This window comes from Triticum urartu, chromosome 2, assembly GCF_003073215.2.
Source record: "Triticum urartu cultivar G1812 chromosome 2, Tu2.1, whole genome shotgun sequence".
NCBI lineage: Eukaryota > Viridiplantae > Streptophyta > Magnoliopsida > Poales > Poaceae > Triticum > Triticum urartu.
In genome coordinates, this window is record NC_053023.1 from 257,368,695 (window position 1) to 257,389,849 (window position 21,155).

Below are 21,155 nucleotides of genomic sequence, written 5' to 3' on the forward strand. Positions count from 1 at the left end.
GTTCCATTGACGCAAATATTGCGGGGTGCCGGGTCCATGTGCGGCTCCAACGCCGCGGACTCTGTGGCCTCGGATGGCACGATCTGCTCCGATTCTTAGGTCGTTGCAGCAACAGGTACCCTCTCCTGGATGTGATCCGATGACAGATTTAAGTCATGTTCATGGGTGTAATGGGGAGCGGTCGTTGCGGTTTCAAATCCATTGAAGATCAAGTCTCCATGGATATCCGCAACGTAGTTCAAGCTTCCAAATCTGACCTGGTGGCCAGGGGCGTAGCTATCGATCTACTCCAGATGGCCAAGCGAGTTGGCCCGCAGTACAAAGCCGCCAAATACGAAAATATGTCTGGGGAGGAAGGTTTCTCCTTGGACAGCGTCGCTATAGACGATTGAAGGGGCCATCGAACCTCTCGTCAACGACATAGTGGAACTCCCAATGAAAGCACCAATGTCGGTGTCAAAACTGGCAGATCTCGGGTAGGGGGTCCCTAATTGTGCGTCTAGGATCGATGGTAACAGGAGACGGGGGACACGATGTTTACCCAGGTTCGGGCCCTCTCTATGGAGGTAATACCCTACGTCCTGCTTGATTGATCTTGATGAATATGAGTGTTACAAGAGTTGATCTACCACGAGATCGTAACGGCTAAACCCTAAAAGCCTAGCATGTATGACTATGGTAATGAGTATATCCTTTACGGACTAACCCCTCCGGTTTATATAGTCACCAGGGGGATCTAGGGTTTACATTAGGTCGGTTACATAAGAAGGAATCTTCATAGACGGTCGCCAAGCTTGCCTTCCACGCCAAGGAGAGTCCAATCCGGACACAGGTCTAGTCTTCGGCCTTCATGTCTTCATAGCCCATCAGTCCGGCCCATGGATAAAAGGTCGGACGCCCGAGGACCCCTTAGTCCAGGACTCCCTCACTCGCCACCTATGTTGCTCAGACTGCCCCTGTCGGCGGGCCTCCCCATCGTTCTCTATCACCCGCTGCCAACGCCGCCATCGGCCCAGCGGCAAATGAGCAGCAAGCCTCTTCCCTGCACCCCTCTATGTGGCGAGACTGACGCACCGCCACCCTAGCACCGCCTCCGTCCGTCTCATCGTCTCACGCTCGTCGCGCCCCCACGAACACGTAGGCCGCGCTACTCATGGCACACGAGCTCTTACGCTACCGCCCGGTCGACGACCTCTACGAGGACTGATTGGATCGCATCGCCGAGCTTGTCAGCGTCACGAGGGGCTCTCCAGCACCATCCCTCTCGCTGCCTCGCCCGCCCCCGGCTGCGGGCGATGTGGCTCAGGGAGCGCCTCAGCCTCCCCCATGTCAAGACGGCGTCCTTGCTCCATGATGCGTGGCCCAGCGACGTGAGCCTCCGTGCCGTGTGCCCACGCACGAAGAAAGAAGTTGCCAGGAGGTCCCCCGTCCGCAAGAAGATTCTCCACCGCTTCCAGCACCACCATGTTAGGTCCGCTTGCTGCGGCAGGGCCATGTGCCACTTGCCGTGGCAGCACAGGGACGCCAAGATCAAGCTCTGCCTCCACGATGGGCCCCAGTGGCCACGGCAGGCTACCATTCCTTCACTCCTCAGTTGCGTAGCGTCGTCTGGCCGGGCAAGTTCAAGCCGGATCTGCCTCCTCGCTACGACGGCACCCCCGACCCTGCGGAGTTTCTGCAGCTCTACGAGCTGACCATCGAAGCGGACAACGGTGACGAAAAGGTCATGGCGAACTGGTTTCCCATGGCTCTCAAGGACGGCGCCCGCTCATGGCTCCTGAACCTGCCCCTAGGCTTGATTTCCTCCTGGGATGAGATGCGTAGCCACTTCATCGCCAACTTCCAGGGCACTCGCGACCGCCCCCCGGTCGCGGGTGACCTGTGCTGCATCAAGCAACAACCAGGAGAAACCCTGCAGAAGTACATCCAGCGCTTCAACAGTGCACATATCAAGATCCCCAAGGTGACGGACGAGGCCATCATCTCGGCGTTTTCTGACGGCGTCTGCGACGTCAAGATGAAGGAGGAGCTCTCCATCCATGAGATGTTGTGCAAAACCTTGGAGTAGTTCAACATAGCAACCAAGTGTGTGAGGGCCAAGGAGGGGCGTCTCTCCCTCCTTGAGCTCCCTGCTGCGGATCCAGAGGAGAAGAAGGCCAAGGTCAAGGACATGAAGTGCAAGGGGGTGGCCGTGCTCGTAGCAGAACCGGACACCAAGCGCGACTGAGATCTTCCCGAGTCATCTAAGGGCAGCCGTACATTCTGCGTCTTCCACAACGTGCGCACACTCAACAATAACGATTGTCAAGACCTCAGGGACATTCGAGATGGACGCTTCGGTCAACGCCCCGAGCGCAGCGACTGTGGGCCTCGCCAAGAGTGGTGCGACCAGCCTCGCAAGGATCGTTGGCAGGACCAGCCTCGTGAGGGCGCCTGGAGGGACCAACCTCGTGAGGATCGCCCTCAGGGCAACCCTGGTCTCCCCCCACTGCCGCCGCCAAGAAGGAACGACGACCATCAACAGGACGAAGGGGCTGGGGGCTTCCAGGAGCCATGCACCATCGCCTGCATCTTGGGTGGTGCTCAGGCCCCAGCCTCCCAGCGCATCTTCAAGCAGTTCTCCCGCGAAGTAAATACAGCCCTCCCCAAGCTCGAGGCTACGCGCCTGCTCAGGTGGTCCAAATGGCCATCACCTTTAGCTCGGCGGACCAGCTCAAATGCGCAGCAACCGCTGGTGTCCTCCCGATGCTTTGTTCACCCGCCATCAGCAATGTCGAAGTCACCAAGACCCTCATCAACGGCGGCCAGGACTCAGTGTCCTATCCGTCGAAACGTTCGACAACCTTCAAGTGCCATACGATCAGCTCCAGCCTACCAGGCCTTACTCGGGAGTGATAGACGGCTTCACCACCTCGATAGGGCAAGTTCGCCTCCCTATCACCTTCGGCCAGAGTGACAACTACCACACCGAGCTCGTCGACTTCGACGTCGCCCACATCCGCCTGCCGTACAATGCCATCCTCGGATACCCAGCACTGGCCAAATTCATGGTAGTCACCCACCATGGCTACAACGTCCTCAAGATGCCGGGAAGGGGCGGAATCATCACAGTCCCCTGCGAAGAAAGAGACACGGCGTGCTCCCTCGAGCACGCCTTCCAAGCTGCATCAATTGAAGACCCTGACAGCGGGGGTGCGCAGTACCCTCCTGAGGCCAACCCCAAGAAGAAGAAGCAGCTACTCCACACGGGGCCTCAAGGGAGCGGCACCTCCAGCGATGCCACTTCAGGATCCGCGCCAGCGCCTGGGGCGCCTCCTTCCCTCAGATAGGGAGGCGCGCCCGGCGCCCTCCTCGGGCAGGGTTCGGTGGCTCTCTTCTGGAGGGCCTCGGACCTGGCCAGCGTCACAAGGGAGGCACTCGGGCACCACGTGGAGGCATGCTTCGTGGCACATTTCCCTCAGGAGGACACCAAGCGAGGAGTGTCCGGCGCTCAGGAGTTCATCACCAAGGCATCTCAGGAGCTTCAGGAAGCAAGAGCAATACACGGTGACCGTCGCCCACCTAGCGTTGCTCCCCACCTAGGTGAGGTTGGTGAGCTGCGCGTCTGCATCGACATCCCTGGGCTCAACAAGGCTGCATCTCAGGAGCGCTTATGGCCTTCGCGTGCTGGCCGGTGTGAGGGCCCGCCTCATAGCTACGTTTGCATGTTGTTCGGCCTCCCGAGCGTGGCTGCCGCCTTCCCGCGCTGTCTGCGGAGCGTCCTGGCAGGTAAGGAGGCCAGGCACCACGCGGTCCTGGCGGAGATGGAGACGGTCCTCCGGAGGCCACCTGAGCCTCCAGAGCCTCCCGAGGCTTAGGGCCTCGGCGGCTCGTGACAAGCGACTTCTTCGCTACATGTCTTCAGCTGCCCCAACACTCATTCGGTAACCAAACCAGGTGACATCTTTCCAAGTTCATTTAGCTGGGAGCACCCCTGGCCTGCATCGTCCCTAGGCCGTGTGGGTTTGTCCCTGCGGCATGTTTCCGCTTGTATCTTTAGTTCACTCTACCGGGAGCTCCCCTCGGGCTGCATCGACTCCAGGACGCTCGGGTCCAACCTGGTGGCATGTCTCATTCTTGCATCTGCCTATGCTAGTTGCTTTTCATGCATAATCTATCTATGGTTATCACCTGCTTGATTGTCACCCACCAAGGGAGCCGCGCGCCGATGATCTTTCTTCAGGATCCTTCGCAGAAGAAGGTTAGGCACGATGTCTGTGCTCGGGCCCGTCCCTGCAGCGTTGATAAATACAACGACTGAGCTTTGTCTGGCGGGCCTGCCCCGTTCACGTCACCTCCAGGGGTCGTTGGTGCTTGGCCTCCTCGCCTGATAGCCTCGGGAAATCCACTCGGTGCGGGTTGTCTAACCATCTCGCAGGAACACCGCAGCCATCAAGAACCAAGACCAGGCGCAACCCGCCTTGAGGTAGGGCCTCATGAGTCCCTCGCTGGTTCACGAGTGCCCAGATACACCTCGTCTAGCCCTACCGTGCAAGCCACGTGTCAGGGCGGGGTTGTACACGCCCCGGGGGCTCTCTGCAGTAGGGAGTCCCCTCCCACGTACTAGTCGAAGCACCATGCTCCATGCTGGCAGTCGACACTGCCGAGGAGCGGCTATGCCCGTGCAAGTGCGGAAGCTCCTTGGTCCGTCCTGGTGATAAACAACTGAGGGTGGCCTCACGGCCGTATCAACCTCAGGGAGCCTCTGAGCTCGGTGTCTGGCCTCATCGCAACACCTCCCCTCGTGAGAGTCGCGCGAGGGGGCTGGGCACGGGGGCGGCGCTCGGGTCACGCCCAAGTGTACGCCACCCTGCTAGGTCCCTTGGACCTGGTCGTCGCGCGCCCTCCCAAGCGGAGCCAAGGTACGAAGGTTGTTTGAATGTCAAGGGGGAATCCTGAGCATCGCGACTTAGGAGCCTAACTAACCACGTAGCCCCTCACTCCTTGGTCCGTCCTAGTGATCCGTCGGCCCAATGGCGGCTAAGGTATGCACGGGGTCGGGCCCTGCCGACGTAGAACACTAGACCTACTCCCAGATCTCCTTTCTGTAAGCTGTTTGTGTGTCAAGGGGGACTCCTCAGCATCGCGGCTCAGGAGCCTAACTGATCACGTAGCCCCTCACACCTTGGTCCGTCCTGGTGATCCGGTCGCCCAATGGAGGCTGAGGTATGCGCGGGGTCGGGCCCTGCCGACGTAGAGCATAAAGCAAATAGAAAGGAAATCATAGAATTTCAAATCAAATATTACAAGACATATTGTTCCCCTGAAATCAAATGCGAGTTTAACGCCTCCACAAGGCATGGTGCATATTACAGAAGTTAAAATAGGAAAGGAGCTGCCAGCAGGTTGCCTCGTCTTCCCTGGACACCACCGTCGCCTGCGAGGGATGCTTCTCCCCCAATGCCGTCGCCTTCACCTGCACCACCAGCCAGAATTGCAGGATCGGTAGCACGGCTGGTCGGCGGCGCGGGAGCGAAGGCGCGGAACCTCTTCAAGAGGGCCTCCACTTGACCCTTCACGGCTGTAGGAGCGGCCTCGTAATGCTCGTCTTTCACAGGCCCCAGCAGCTTGTCAAGGCGGGTGGTGGGATCGCGAAGGTGGAGGTGGCTAAAGACGCGCGTCAACGCGGCTCAGGAGAGAACGCGGGCTTCTCCCTCCGCCATGGGGCCGATACCGCTCACAACGTCCTCGAGCGCATCAACCAGGAAAGGAACCAGCTAGTTGGGCCCCTCATCATCGGCAACCAGCGGCTCCTCCAGGCCCTTCTTGTAGAGCAACTTCAGCACCGTCCGAGCCTTCTCTTCAAGGAGCCTGAATACCGCGCAGTCCTCGGTCAGGACCTTCGCCTTGGCGTCGAGTTGTGCCTTCTCCGCCTTCAGCTTCTGCTCCAGCTCCTCCAGCCAGCTACGCTCCGTGGCCAGCAGCTTCACCAGCTCCTCCAGTTTGGCGTCGCGATCCTTGACGACGTCCTCCCGGGATTTCATCTTCTCCTCCTGGGCAGCTTCGGCATCCTTCAGCGCCACCTCACGGGCGGCCACGGCCTGAGCAACGGCCTCCCTGTCCTTCCTGGAGTCAGCAGCTACATGGCTCAGTGCCGCCCGGACGGATGCGTCGGAATGCAGCCAGCCGGAAACAAGTTCCAGGTGTCCGGCCACCAGGCGACGATCGCAGCCCTAACGTTCTTCTCGCAGCAGGGCCATCGCAGAAAGAGCCCGCTCTAGGACATCAGGAGAGGCGGAGGAACCTGGGGTCAGCAGCGTAGCAGAAGAAGGAGGAGGAGGCGACTTCGTCACCATGGTCTGGGAGGCCAGAGTCTCCTGAGCCTCGGGGACCCCAGCGCCCGAGCCGGACGGTGGCACCTCCGGAGCCGGCGGGGCCTTGGGGGCTGACCCCTCCCGAGGATGCTCCACCCAGCCTCGCGAGGATGATCGGGAGGGAGAAGCACGAGCACCGTCTCCGCCTTCACTCATGGAGAGGGGTGCGGCCGTAGGAGGCGACCTGGGCTCAAGCACCACCACCTCGCCCTACCTTCTCCTCTTTGCCGCAGGCGTCAGCCTAGTTGCACAATGAAGAAGAGTCAAGGACAAGCACCATAAGCAAGAATGAGGCAGGGTGAGAACACTTACTGGTCCACCGTGGCATAGTCCCTCCGCTTCGGGAGCTTGAAGCCAGAGAGCTTAGCGGCCCGAGGCGCGGGTGCGCCAGCTCCGAGAGTAGAAGCAGGGGCAGCAGCTGGGTCAGAGGCAGCTCTAGGTGGCGGTGAGGCAGGAGCGTTGTCCCGGGTGGGCAGCGCCGACCTGCCCTTCGTCGGAACTACGGGCGGCTCCCCCTCTTTTGGGAGGATGTCGGCCTTGCCATCGTCGTCAGGCAGGAGGCGGAGGATGTCGGCCTTGCGCAAGGGGAGGTCTCCCCCATCTCTTCGGGGGCCGCCTCTGAGTCACGATCCTCGTCCTCCTCCTCCTCTCCGTCCCTGCGGGAATCACCAGAAGACACGTCCACCATCACCGTCGCCACCGGAGCTTCAGAAGGCACTGGCGGCACCAGGCCGTGCCTGTCAAAGGTGGGCATGGCGGCTACGACCTCCGCCCCGTCCTTTTGGAGGAACAAGGAAGTGTAGGGATTCGGCGGATAGTCTTGGTCATCTCCGACCAGGGGATGAAGGGCCACGGTCAGCTCCTCATCGGACAAGGCTTTCAGACTCAAGCGGAGCTTGTCTTATTTATCATTCATGTGTTCTGCTGCGGCGTCATGTTTTATGTATGCGCGTAGAATGACTTAGCTTGATGCGCATGGAGTAGATTCCGCCTCGCGAGACACATGTTCCCCGATGCCTGACGAGGTCTCCTGTGCTCAGGGGGCGCCTGAGAACTGCAAAAATTTGCTAGGAAATCCTTATTCTTCCGGATCCTGATCATAGGCACTGCCGACCGTAACTTTGAGCTTCGTGTCGCGGTACCCGTGGGGCACGGACTAAGAAGGGTGCGCTAGCTTGCAAGCTCGAGCGAGGGTTCCTTGTGAAAGACAAGAAAGAGAAAACACTCACGAGGGTGCCTGCCCAGCCCCCTCGCAAGACATGCGAGGGAGAGAACAGGCAGGGCTTGGGGGCTCTCCAAGCGGAAGGCCGTAGGTTTGACCCCTAGCTGGCGCGCCAAATGTTGGATTTCGGGTTCCGGGAAAACCCTTGAGGTTTGAACACTGGGGTGCGCACGAAGATATCTCCCCCTATCTAGCTCACACACTCTACGATCTCACGACCTAGCTCGATGAACCCAAAGAACATGAGACACAAGATTTATACTAGTCCGGGCCACCTTTGCGGTGTAATACGCTACTCCAGTGTGGTGTGGTGGATTGCCTCTTGGGCGGAGGATGAACAGTACAAGGGAAGAACAGCCACGCAAGGTGAGGTGTTCTTGTGCTTGGTGTGCTTGTGTAGTTGAAGCTCGGGATCTCTCCTCCCTATGGTGGTGGCTAGTCCTATTTATAGAGGCCCTGGTCCTCTTCCCAAATATTGAGCGGGAAGGGATCCCATAACGGCCAAATTCAAAGGGAGAAAACTAGTACAAGCTATCCTGACAAAAGTAGTCTTCGCCTGCCAAAGGCTCTGGTGGTGACACCGTCTTGGGCTCCACGGTGACCTCCGTCTTGATGTCCTGCTAGTCTTTCTTGTTGCACCATTATGGAAACCTTTGCCTCATGCCTCCGGACTCCTCGCATGCGCTTGCTCCTTTAGTACCAAAGAGGAAACGAGGACACTGCCCACGCTAGTGTCACAGGAACCTCGTGAGGTGTCCCTCGCCTTGATCTCTCCGTCACTCGCGAGCCAGCCTGGTGAGGTTGCCCCTGAGGAGGTCTTGCGCCATCCGCCTCACAAGGCTTGTCCCCTCGCGAGGGTCTTGAATGTTTGCTGGTGAAAATGGGCCGTACAGGGCCGCTGGTGGAGCCACGCTGCGGGCCACGGGCAGGCTAGTCTAGGGACCCCCGTTCCAGAACGCCGACAGTAGCCCCCGGTCCCAAGGCGCGCTCGGGCTTGGCTTCGAGGCATAGCTAAAGGGCAAGCGCGGAGCGCCGCAGACCCCAACAGCCTACGGCCACGGTTAGTGCGTGGTGACTGATTGGACGTGGGCGTCTCCGCTTCCCCATGCAGCCTCCACAACTACTCGTCTGACAAAGAGGCTTGTGCGGGCAACGCTTGCCTTCATTGCTTCCTTCGCCTAGCTTGAGATCCCCTCTCTCGCTCCTCACTTCCTAAATCTCCAGATCTGCTCCTATCTCCTTCCGAGCTTCCATCCAATGGTGCCCCGAAAGGCCAAGCTTGACTCGCCGCCCGCCTGGTACGAGCAGGACCTAGAGGCGCCCATTGTCTCAGCGAAGTATCTTGTCATCACGCGACTGCTGACGGTGGGGGAGAACAACGAGAAGGGCGATACCGAGCTCCGGGCTGGCTCTCTCGTGCCTGAAGCTCCGAAGAGCTCCTTCTACCCCATCTTCGTGAGCATCGTCCTCGCTGGCCTTGTTCCGCCCTTCTCCAACTTCTTCTATGCGGTCCTCCATCACTACGGGTTACTGGCTCTTCATCTCCATCCCAACTCCATTCTTCTCTTGTCCATCTTTGCCTTTTATTGTGAGGCGTATGTCGGGGCGATGTCGTCCCTGGCATTGCTGCGCCACTTCTTCGACCTTCGGATCAACGACGGCCACAACACGGGGTGCACCAACTTCATCGCACCCGACAAGGCTAACGCGTTTTTGAACACCGGGAAGAAGGCCGATAGATTCATTAGCAAGTGGGTTATGATAGATGCCAAGTGTGTCCACCCACGGCTGAAGCTGCCGATGGGAATGCCCCGGCCTAATGTGGGGTGGTCCTGCGTGAAGCTTACTGACGATAGGGCGAGGCTGGTGCTGGAGAAGATGAACGCCGACCTGAGATCGGGTAACACGAAGGCGGCGAAGTTGACGGGGGCCATGATCCTGAGGGAATTCTTGGTGCTGCGGGCGGCTCCCCCTCTTTTGGTAGGACGTCGGCCTCGCCATCGTCGTCAGGCAGGAGGCGGAGGATGTCGGCCTTCCGCAAGGGGGAGGTCTCCCCCATCTCTTCAGGGGCCGCCTCTGAGTCACGATCCTCGTCCTCTTCCTCCTCTCTGTCCCTGTGGGAATCACCAGAAGACACGTCCACCGTCGCCGTCGCCACCAGAGCTTTTGGGCACGGGGGCTGCGCTCGGGTCACGCCCAAGCGTACGCCACCCTGCCAGGTCCCTCCGACCTAGTCGTCGCGCGCCCTCCCAAGCAGAGCCAAGGTACAAAGGCCGTTTGAACGTCAAGGGGGACTCCCGAGCATCGCGACCCTAGAGCCTAACTGACAACATAGCCCCTCACTCATTGGTCCGTCCTGGTGATCCAGTTGGCCTAATGGCGGCTGAGGTATTGATACGTCTCCAACGTATCTAAATTTTTTTATTGTTCCATGCTATATTATATCCTGTTTTGGACATTCTTGGGCTTTATGATACACCTTTATATTATTTCTGGGACTAACCTATTAACCGAAGGCCCAACCCGAATTGTTGTTTTTTGCCTATTTCAGAGTTTCGTAGAAAACGAATATCAAACAGAGTCCAAACGGAATGAAACCTTCGGGAACGTGATTTTTGGAACGAGTGATCCAGAGGACTTGGACCCTACATCAAGAAAGCAATCAGGAAGGCATGAGGCAGGGGGCGCACCTACCCCCAGGCGCGCTCTCCACCCTCGTGGGGCCCACATTGCTCCACCGACGTCCTTCTTCCTCCTATATATACCTACGTACCCCCAAACTACCAGATACGGAGCCAAAACCCTAATTCCACCGCTGTAACTTTCTGTATCCGTGAGATCCCATCATGGGGCCTTTTCCGGAGCTCCACCGGAGGGGGCATCGATCACGGAGGGCTTCTACATCAACACCATAGTCTCTCCGATGAAGTGTGAGTAGTTTAATTCAGACCTTCGGGTCCATAGTTATTAGCTAGATGGCTTCTTCTCTCTTTTTGGATCTCAATACAAATTTCTCCCCCTCTCTTGTGGACATCTATTTGATGTAATCTTCTTTTGCGGTGTGTTTGTTGATACCGATGAATTGTGGGTTTATGATCAAGTTTATCTATGAACAATATTTGAATCTTCTCTAAATTCTTTTATGTATGATTTGTTATCTTTGCAGGTCTCTTCGAATTATTAGTTTGGTTTGGCATACTGGATTGATCTTTCTTGCAATGGGAGAAGTGCTTAGCTTTGGGTTCAATCTTCCCAGTGACAGTAGGGGCAGCAAGGCACGTATTGTATTGCTGCCATCGAGGATAAAAAGATGGGGTTTATATCATATTGCTTGAGTTTATCCCTCTACATCATGTCATCTTGCTTAAAGCGTTACTCTATTCTTTTGAACTTAATACTCTAGATGCATGCTGGATAGCGGTCGATGTGTGGAGTAATAGTAGTAGATGCAGGTAGGAGTTGGTCTACTTGTCTCGGACGTGATGCCTATATACATGATCATACCTAGATATTCTCATAACTATGCTCAATTCTGTCAATTGCTCAACAGTAATTTGTTTACCTACCGTAATACTTATGCTCTCGAGAGAAGCCACTAGTGAAACCTAGATATTCTCATAACTATGCTCAATTCTATCAGATCTCACTTTCGTAAGTGACCGTGAAGGGATTGACAACCCCTTTATTGCGTTGGTTGCGAGGATTTTATTTGTTTGTGTAGGTGCGAGGGACTCGTGCGTGGCCTCCTACTGGATTGATACCTTGGTTTTCAAAAACTGAGGGAAATACTTACGCTACTTTGCTGCATCACCCTTTCCTCTTCAAGGGAAAACCAACGTAGTGCTCAAGAGGTAGCAAGAAGAATTTCTGGCGTCGTTACCGGGAAGTCTATGCAAAAGTCAACATACCAAGTACCCATCACAAACCCTTATCTCCGGCATTACATTATTTGCCATTTGCCTCTTGTTTTCCTCTCCCCCACTTCACCCTTGCCGTTTTATTCGCCCTCTCTCTCCGTCCTCCTTCTCTTTCTCTATTTGCCTCTTATTGTCCGTTTCTTGTTTGCTTGTGTGTTGGATTGCTTGCTTGTCACGATGGCTCAAGATAATACCAAATTGTGTGACTTTACTAATACCAACAATAATGATTTTATTAGCACTCCGATTGCTCCTCTTACCGATGCTGAATCTTGTGAAATTAATGCTGCTTTGCTGAATCTTGTCATGAAAGATCCGTTTTCCGGCCTTCCTAGTGAAGATGCCGCTACCCATCTAAACAACTTTGTTGATTTGTGTGATATGCAAAAGAAGAAAGATGTGGACAATGATATTGTTAAATTGAAGCTATTTCCTTTTTTTTGCTTAGAGATCGTGCTAAAGCTTGGTTGTCGTCTTTTCCTAAAAATAGTATTGATTCATGGAATAAGTCCAAATATGCTTTTATCTCTAAGTATTTTCCTCCCGCTAAGATCATCTCTCTTAGAAACGATATCATGAATTTTAAGCAACTTGATCATGAACATGTTGCACATGCTTTGGAGAGGATGAAATTAATGATACGTAATTGCCCTACACATGGTTTGAATTTATGGATGATTATACAAAAAAATTATGCCGGATTGAATTTTGGTTCTAGAAATCTTTTAGATTCGGCCGCTAGAGGCACTTTTATGGAAATCAATTTAGGAGAAGCTACTAAACTCCTAGATAATATCATGGTTAATTATTCTCAGTGGCACACTGAAAGATCTACTAATAAGAAAGTGCATGCGATAGATGAAATTAATGTTTTGAGTGGAAAGATGGATGAACTTATGAAATTATTTGCTAATAAAGGTGTTTCTTCTGATCCTAATGATATGCCTTTGACTACTTTAATTGGGAATAATAATGCATCTATGGATGTGAATTTTGTTGGTAGGAATAATGTTGATAACAACGCGTATAGAGGAAACTTTGATCCTAGGCCATATCCTAGTAATTCCTCTAATAATTATGGTAATTCCTACATCAATTCTTATGGAAATTTGAATAATATACCCTCTGATTTTGAATCCAATATTAAAGAATTTATTACTTCGCAAAAGAATTCCAATGCTTCGATTAAAGAAAAATTGCTTAAGATTGATGAGTTGGTTAGGCACATTGATAGAATTTCTCTTGATATTGATTCTTTGAAACTTAGATCTATTCCACCTAAGCATGATATCAATTAGTCTCTCAAAGCCATGAGAATTTCCATTGATGAGTGCAAAGAAAGAACCACTAGGATGCGTGTTAAGAAAGATTGCTTTATAAAAGCGTGTTCTTCTAGTTTCCATGATAATAAAGATGAAGATCTAAAAGTTATTGATGTGTCCCCTATTAAATCTTTGTTTTGCAATATGAATCTTGATAATGATGGGACTAAATATGATCCACCTTTACCTAGAAGACGTTCCAAAAATTCGGAGTCTTTAGATCTTGATGCTAAAATTGGTTAAAGTGGGATTGAAGAAGTCAAAGCTTTAAATATCAATGAACCCACTATTTTGGATCTCAAGGAATTTAATTATGATAATTTCTCTTTTATACATTGTATTTCCTTGTTGCAATCCGTGCTAAATTCTCCTCATGCTTATAGTCAAAATAAAGCCTTCACCAAACATATCGTTGATGCTTTGATGTAATCTTATGAAGAAAAACTTGAGTTGGAAGTTTCTATCCCTAGAAAACTTTATGATGAGTGGGAACCTACTACTAAAATTAAAATTAAAGATCATGAGTGCTATGCTTTGTGTGATTTGGGTGCTAGTGTTTCCACGATTCCAAAGATTTGTGTGATTTGCTAGGTTTCCATGATTTTGATGATTGCTCTTTAAACTTGCACCTTGCGGTTTCAAATATTAAGAAACCTATTGGAAGAATTAATGATGTTATTATTTTTGCAAATAGGAATTATGTGCCTGTAAATTTTATTGTTCTTGACATAGATTGCAATCCTTCATGTCCTATTATTCTTGGTAGATCTTTCCTTAGAACGATTGATGCAATTATTGATATGAAGGAAGGGAATATTAGATTCCAATTTCCGTTAAGGAAAGGCATGGAACACTTCCCTATAAAGAAAATTAAATTACCATATGAATCTATTATGAGAGCCACTTATGGATTGCCCACCAAAGATGGCAATACCTAGATCTATCCTTAATTTTATGCCTAGCTAGGGGCGTTGAACGATAGCGCTTGTTGGGAGGCAACCCAATTTTATTTTTATTCCTTGATTTTTTTTCTCCTGTTTAGTAATAAATAATTTATCTAGCCTCTGTTTTGGTTGTGTTTTTTGTGTTTAATTAGTGTTTGTGCCAAGTAGAGCCGTTGGGAAGACTTGGGGAAAGTCTTTTTAATCTTGCTGTAAAAAACAGAAACTTTAGCGCTCACAAGAATTGCTGTCATTTTTATTTGGAAAGAGCTATTTAGTTAATTCTTTCTTAAGATGATTAATAGATAAATTCCTCACGTCTAGAAATTTATTTTGGAATTTCTGGGGTTCCAGAACTTGCGCTAGCTACAGATTACTACAGACTGTTCTATTTTTGACAGATTCTGTTTTTTCGTGTGTTGTTTGCTTATTTTGATGAATCTATGTGTCGGTGGGAAACGACACCTATGGGAGCACAAGAATCCCTACTGCAGTTGCGCGGCGCAGGGTTGAGAGAAGAGCGGGTCTAACAGAGAGCATGTGGTTCGTTTATCCAGGTTCGAGCCGCGAGGATGCGTAAAACCCTAGTCCTGCTTTGATCGATGTATTTTGAGTTCTTGAACTAGCTACGGGGTGTAGCGAGCTCCAAAAAGCCCAATCCCTCTCCTCGTTGCCTTGGGCCTCCTTTTATAGAAAAAGGGGTTGCCACAGTGGCACACAGGAGGTGGAAAGGCAACAGTGTTGCGAGGTTATCCTGGTATTACAGGACAAAGCGCATTAGATGCGAGGCTTAGGTGTCCCTCCACTTTATCGGGGGCGGGGGTGAGGCCCATCCCGTCCATCGCCGCTCCTCCAAGCTTCGACACGCGCCCTGGCCAGTGATGCATGCGGCACCATGTAGGTAGGCAGGCAGCTGAGGTGGCGCGGTGGTGGAGTCTCCACGAAGGGCTACATGTCGCCACGCAGGTGCCTGCCCAGCTGGTCGGGTCGGCAGCTGCATGCGAACGGCGGCAGAGACTTGGCTAGTGTGGGCCTGACGGTGGCCCTGCTGGTGTGCTTGGGGAGGGCCTTGCTGGGTGGCCCGGCAAGGGTCTTGCCGTGGCGTGCAGGCATCCCCGGCATGGATCTTGCCGGGGGTCTTGTGGGTTTCTTCGATGAGGATGGCTGCCTTCCTATCCTCATTTGACCTTGACTATTCTTTGTCTTCATGAAGATCTGCATGCCACCACAGAGGTGCCTCCCGAGCCCTGTCCAATGCATTTGTCGAGTGTTGGTGGGCTCGAGGGTGGCTCGCTCGGCTGGCGTGGGTAAGCTGCCCCCGCAAGGGTCTTGCCGGGGCCGCTGAGGCTGCCCCGGCAAGGGTCCTTGCCGGGGAAACCTTCTTTGCCCGTCTGATCTTTGTGGCCTTGGTCCTTATCATTGCTTTGCTTCGTCTTGGGCTTTGATCTTACCTTGGCTTACCTCCCTTGCTCTGCTTGATGTGGTAATGGGCGCGGCTCTGACTGCCCGTGCACAGGTAAAGGGGTACAAAAATGTGCCCCTAGTTTTGTACATCGACAGGAGCCCCCTGGCTTGGGCCACACATAAGCGCGACACGTTGTTGGGTCAGGCCCAAAACGGTGCGCGGGCGGGCGGAGCGGTTTTTACCTCAGTAAGGTTTTTCGCGCGCTCTGCTTCCCACGACCCGCACGCGCGGCGCGGGGTGGAGGGGCGTGCGTGACGTGGGCGGCATGCGTGGGGCGGTTTCCACATGTAGGCGTCACATCGTGGTTAATGGGCGGCGCGACCCGCGACTTCCCCATAAAAAGGGATAACCGCGGGCGCACTGTTCCTTTTACCATTCGCGCGACCCCAATCTCGGAAACCTCCGCCTGTCTCCCTCTTCTTCTCCAAGCTTTGCCTCCGCTCACCGCCGTTCTGCTTCTGCCGCCCTCCGCTCCTCCCTCCTCCCTCCTCCTTCAGCCACCATGGCGCCAAAATCCACCAGCGGCAAGGGGGTGGCCAAGGATGCTGGGGCTGTGGAGCCGCCGGAGTGCGCGCTGTCGGGGCAACAGACGCAGTACGCCTTCTTGTTCCCCTCGATGGTCGACGCGTTGGAGCTTCAGGACCTCTTCAGTCCCCTCTGGGGAGTGAGACGAGGGGGGGGATTCGGGGCACCTGGCCACACGCGTCATTCCCGCCGCCTGCGCCGACCCTGCCCCAAATCGGTACCCCTTCTTCGTTGATTACCTTTCTTGCGGGCTCTTCCCGCCCTTCTCCGATTTCTTCAGTGACATCATGCACACCTTCAGCTTTCGTCTCTTGGATTTTACTCCAAATGCGATGGCATGCATGTCCCTTTTTGCGCACCTTTGCGAGGGCTTTGCCAGAGAACACCACAGCACGGCGCTCTTCCGCCACTATTTCTTCCCTCGGATCCAGCCGGGGGGTGCCGTCTCTGGTTGCGTCACTTGGATCCCAAGATCCAAGGGGGTGTACCCGGACGGCACCATGAAGGAGAGGTGGGAGGAATGGCGGGGCCAGTGGTGCTGGATTGAAGAGAAGGACCCGCCGGCCTTCTACAAAGTTCGCCAGGTGCCGCCGGTTCACAACAGCGATTAGAGCGACGTTGATGCTGCCGATGGGAGGCTCACGGTTGCCACCACCAGGATTCTCCGACTTACCCAGGCCCGGGCTCACCCTTGAAATGATTGGGGCAGATTTCATCCTCCGCCGGATTGCTCCGTTGCATAACAAGGGGAGGCCAGCCTGGCTCTTCACGAACCCCGCTAACATCATGTGACTCCGCCCCGGCCTCGACCACAGCTTTACGGTGCTGGCGCACGCCCATTTCTGCCAGCGGCTCTTCCAGCTTGACGTGGGCCGCGACAGCGAGGTTGAGCGGACCGGCAAGGTTGCGAGGGCTGCCGCAAAGGCCGGCAAGGTCCTCAAGGGGCCGTTGTTCAAGCTGCCGACGGGGGTGGTCCCGTTGTGCTTGTGCAACAATTCGCGTCAGTTCGAGATCATTGACATGATGCCAGACTAAAACGCCCATGGCCCCAACCCGAGCTGGAAGGAGCCGGAGGACGTCGAAGTGCAACAGTTCTTTGACACCCTGCACGAGCGGTACGTCGATGCCGACGTCGAGCAACTGCTTGTCATGGACACCACCTGGGCGGAGCTGGACTACATCGCCACTAGGGCGAGGGAGACACAGCTTGCCAGGGAGGCTGGCAGCGCCGGCGGTGTGGAGCACGAGGCCGCGACAGCTGCGGAGGAGGAGGAGCTCGCCCGGTGGGCGGCGGCCACCGGGGGAGCCAGTAGCGCCGGTACCAAGACTCCTCCGGTCGAGGATGTGACCCGTGAGTCGTCGTCGGAGGAGGCCGAGACCACAGATCCGACACCATTTGCGGGGAGGGGGCGAGTCTTGCGGCGGGCTAGTTCTGGCGAGCCGCTCCGGCCCTGCAGGGCTGCGCAGCTGCAGCTGACCTCGGAGGGTCCTGGCACCACACGAGGGCCGCAACGGCGAAGGAGCTGGCGAAGGTCGCGGTGAAGAAGAAGACGGCCACTCCTTCTTCATCCAAGCGTGCCCAGACGCCGCCTCCCTCCCCTCTGCCGGCAAACATCAGCGCGGGGATCACCTTTGATTATGGATCCCTCAGTCCGAGGAGGAAGAGGATGGCAGTAGAGGAGGAGGAGGACGATGAGTAAGCATCCGGTTCCTCCCCATTATTTCTGCCTCCCCAACCTGCGTTACTGATCTTGACTTGTGTTCATCTTTGCAGGGACGCGGAGACGCTGACCCAGAGAGCAAAAAGGGCCAAGGCCTCAGTGGGTGGCCAGCCCCCGGCTGGTACTTCGAGGGCGCCCTTGGTGGTATAGAGCAGCCCGGACAGCAGCCCCCGGCAAAGCCCCCAGCGTAAGTTCATCATTCTTCTCTCTTCGACATGTGTCAGGGGCGCGACACTTTGGTGCTGACCTTGCCAGGTGTGCAGGAGGGGAGCGGCAGCAGGAGGAGCCACAGGGGGCTACTCTCAACACGCCGCCCCCATCGACCACACCGCCCCGAGGGACATCCCTGACAAGGGCGCCAAGCATCGGGCCCACACAATTGGAGGAGGAGGAAGAGAACTTGGGTGCTAGTGGCTTTGCCTCGACGCCGAATGTTGGCGAAGAGGGGACTTCCGTTTCCCAGCCGGGTGTCGGCATCGGTAAGTCGTTCGCCATTTCGTCCCTGCTTCTTCTTCTTCTTTCCGGCTCTTGGTCTTGGCTTTGCCTCACCCCTGTCTTTGGTGCCCAAATTCCTCCTTGGTGGACTCAGAGGATGTGGATGCCGTCGTCAAGGGTGTTGCCATGGCCGCCGGGGCGGACGCCGAGAAGGTCACCGCTGAGGAGGCTGCCAAGGACGCTGCCGAGGAGGCCGCCGGGGGGCCTTCCAGGAAGGCTGACAAGGCTACCGCTGAAGAGGCCGGCAAGGGGCTTGCCGAGGAGAAGGAGGAGGAGGCTGGTGACCGGCCTTCCTCCTCTTCTACTTTCGGCTCCGGCAAGTACCTGAGGGTGAGCGACGACTTGTTCATCCACCTTCCGGGCAAGTTGAGCACCAGGATGCCTGTTGAAGGAGAGGTGTTCGACGATGAGGTGCTCGTCGCCGCCGGGCTCGAAGTCATTGACGAGCCAATCATCGGCGGCGGCGGTTCGCAGGAAGGGTGGCTCCTCCACGCCATGGGCGCCAGCTTCCGGAAGCTCCAGGCGCTCCATCGCGCCCGCGTAGACAAGGTTGAGTCCAGGATGGCGGTGGTGGAGAAGGCGGGGGCGGAACTCCAGGAGCGCGTCGCCGAAGCGCGGGATTGGTTCCGCGAGGCCACCGAGAAGTTCAAGGCGGCCCAGGACGAGCAGGCCAGGTGCTACGTGGAGTTTACCATGAAGCTCGCCAACGTCGAGAAAGCCCGGGAGGCAGCGAAGAACTCGGCCGAGGCCGCCGAGGCCGTTCAGACCCAGCGCGAGGCCGCGCTGAACTCCCAGGAGGAGGATCTTACCGTACGCAAGGAGAAGCTTGCCACCACACTTCGTGGCAAAGATGCCGAGGTGGAGAAGCTTGTCCTGCAGCGGACCAGTGATCTAGAGCAGAGGCACAAGGAGGCACTCAATGCCCAGGCCCGGTTTCACGCCGGTAAGGTGAAGGAGCTGGAGGAGGAGCGCCACAGGCTGACCGAGCAGGCGTTGAAGCTGTCTCGGGAGAAAGACGCAATTAACGGTGCTCTGTCGGAGGCACAGGGCACGGTCATCGGCAAGGCTGGGGAGCTTGCCGAGGCCAACAACTCCATCGGGGATCTCGACCTGAAGCGAAATGGTCTCAAGGAGGCGCGGGAGGAGGCCAAGACTCGAGAGGGAAACCTGGCCACGGCGCTGGAGGGCGAGATGCAGTAGCGGCAGAACGAAGGCCTCAACTTTGCCGATCATGTGGCGGGCGAGAACCGTTGGCTCGAACGCCTTGCTGTCGTCGCCAACCAGGCTGCTGCGCAGCTTGCCACCATGGGGATGCCGGACGTGAGGTATGCCCCGGAGCGAAACGTGAGCACCCATTGCACCCTGACCTTGTTCTTTGAGAAGGTCGTCCATGCTCTGGAGCAGCTCCACGCCAATCGGGCGGCCTCACTGGCCGAGGAGTCCCGGTTGCTTTGCCAGGGCGCCATGACCAAGGTCCTCACCAAGTTGGTGCACTGGTACCCCGACCTCAACTTCGACGCTGGGCTGGAGAGCTTGCCGGAGGGTGTTGACCTCATGCCGCTTAGGGAGCGCATCAAACCCATCATCAGCCGTGTCGGCAGAATTATGAGGGTGGAGGGCCAGCGCCGGGATTAGGCATCCCGTTCCTCATAGCCGCGGTGGGTTCACAACCAAGACAATTGCTATCTCTAGTTAGAACCGCGGCAACAATTTGATGTAACATAACTCTGCAGCACTTTCAGTACTATGCATGTTATTTCCCTGTTCGATTTCCCTTTGTATACGCACCCTACACCAACTGGGAGGCTTGCCGGCGTGGAAGCCCAAGGCGGCGTCTTGGGGACGGATCCTCATTGGCCTGCCGGGTATGCATGCTGCCGGACGAGCCACCTTACCGTTCTTAACGCGGCCGCTCGAACTGTCGAGCTTGACTCGAGTCAGAATCGAGAGCGTTGTCAATCGCGGAAGGCTAACCCTGCCGCACTCGACGTGGCCGCTTGAGCAGTTGAGTGGACTGGAAACAGGGCAAGGGCGTTGCCGATAGCGGGAGAGCCCCCTGGCGTGCAGGTTTTCCATACAAAGGCACGACATCTCTGAGGGAAATAACCTTGTATAAAGAGGAAGGAAAGTAGTCAGGGTTCGGTGTGACTTAGCTTCTGCTTGTAGTCGCGCCGACGTCGGTCTTTCGACCCCTTCTCCCGCTTCTCTTAGAGCCATCGCCATGAAGGAATGCTCACTTAACTGCTAAAACCGATTCTCACAATTGCACTCCACCTACCTGGCGTGCCAAGGATGTCGGTGGGAAATGACACCTATGGGATCACAAGAATCCCTACTGCGGTTGTGGGGCGCGGGGTTGACAGAAGAGCGGGTCTAACAGAGAGCATGCGGTTCGTTTATCCAGGTTCGAGCCGCAAGGATGCGTAAAACCCTAGTCCTGCTTTGGTGGATGTATTCTGAGTTCTTGAGCTAGCTACAGGGTGTAACGAGCTCCAAAAAGCCCAATCCCTCTCCTCGTCGCCATGGGCCTCCATTTATAGAAAAAGGGTTTGCCACAGTGGCACACATGAGGTGGAAAGGCAACAGTGTTGCGAGGTTGTAAGTGCATCTAGTGCCCCTTAGTGATTTTGGTGTATTGAAAACTTATAGGTTAAGGGACTAATGCGTTTGTGAGTGTACACAGGTCTATAAGTCTATGAGGAGTTTGATATTTACAGAGAAAGTCGACCCCTAAAAATGAAGTTCTTTGACTGAAGACTTTGGATTTATGAAGACTTTCTAAAAACTTTGAAAGTGAAGAAATTGGTGTGACCTTGAAGACTTGGTATTCATTCGAGGAACATGAAGCGTGAAGACTTTTGTTTTCGTAGTTTCATTTTCTTTTTCTTGAGTAATAGGAAACACTGTACTGTTAAAGGGGGTCGAGGAAATACTAAGGAAAAATTTCCATGTGATGCTCAACTCAAAATCCTACACCTACCAATCCCTTCGAGCGAAGCCATTGGAAATCTCATACAGTCCAGTCATATTCTTCAGTGACAGAGACGAAGTTCTTCTAGCCTCTGAGGAATTTGTTCTGACTGAGGAGTTAGGAATTTTCCAGTGCGGATTGCCTACACAATGAGGAACATGATAGCCCTCAGGATTTTGCTAGTCAAAATTCCTACCGTTGCTGTGCTATGCGCCAGCTGTCC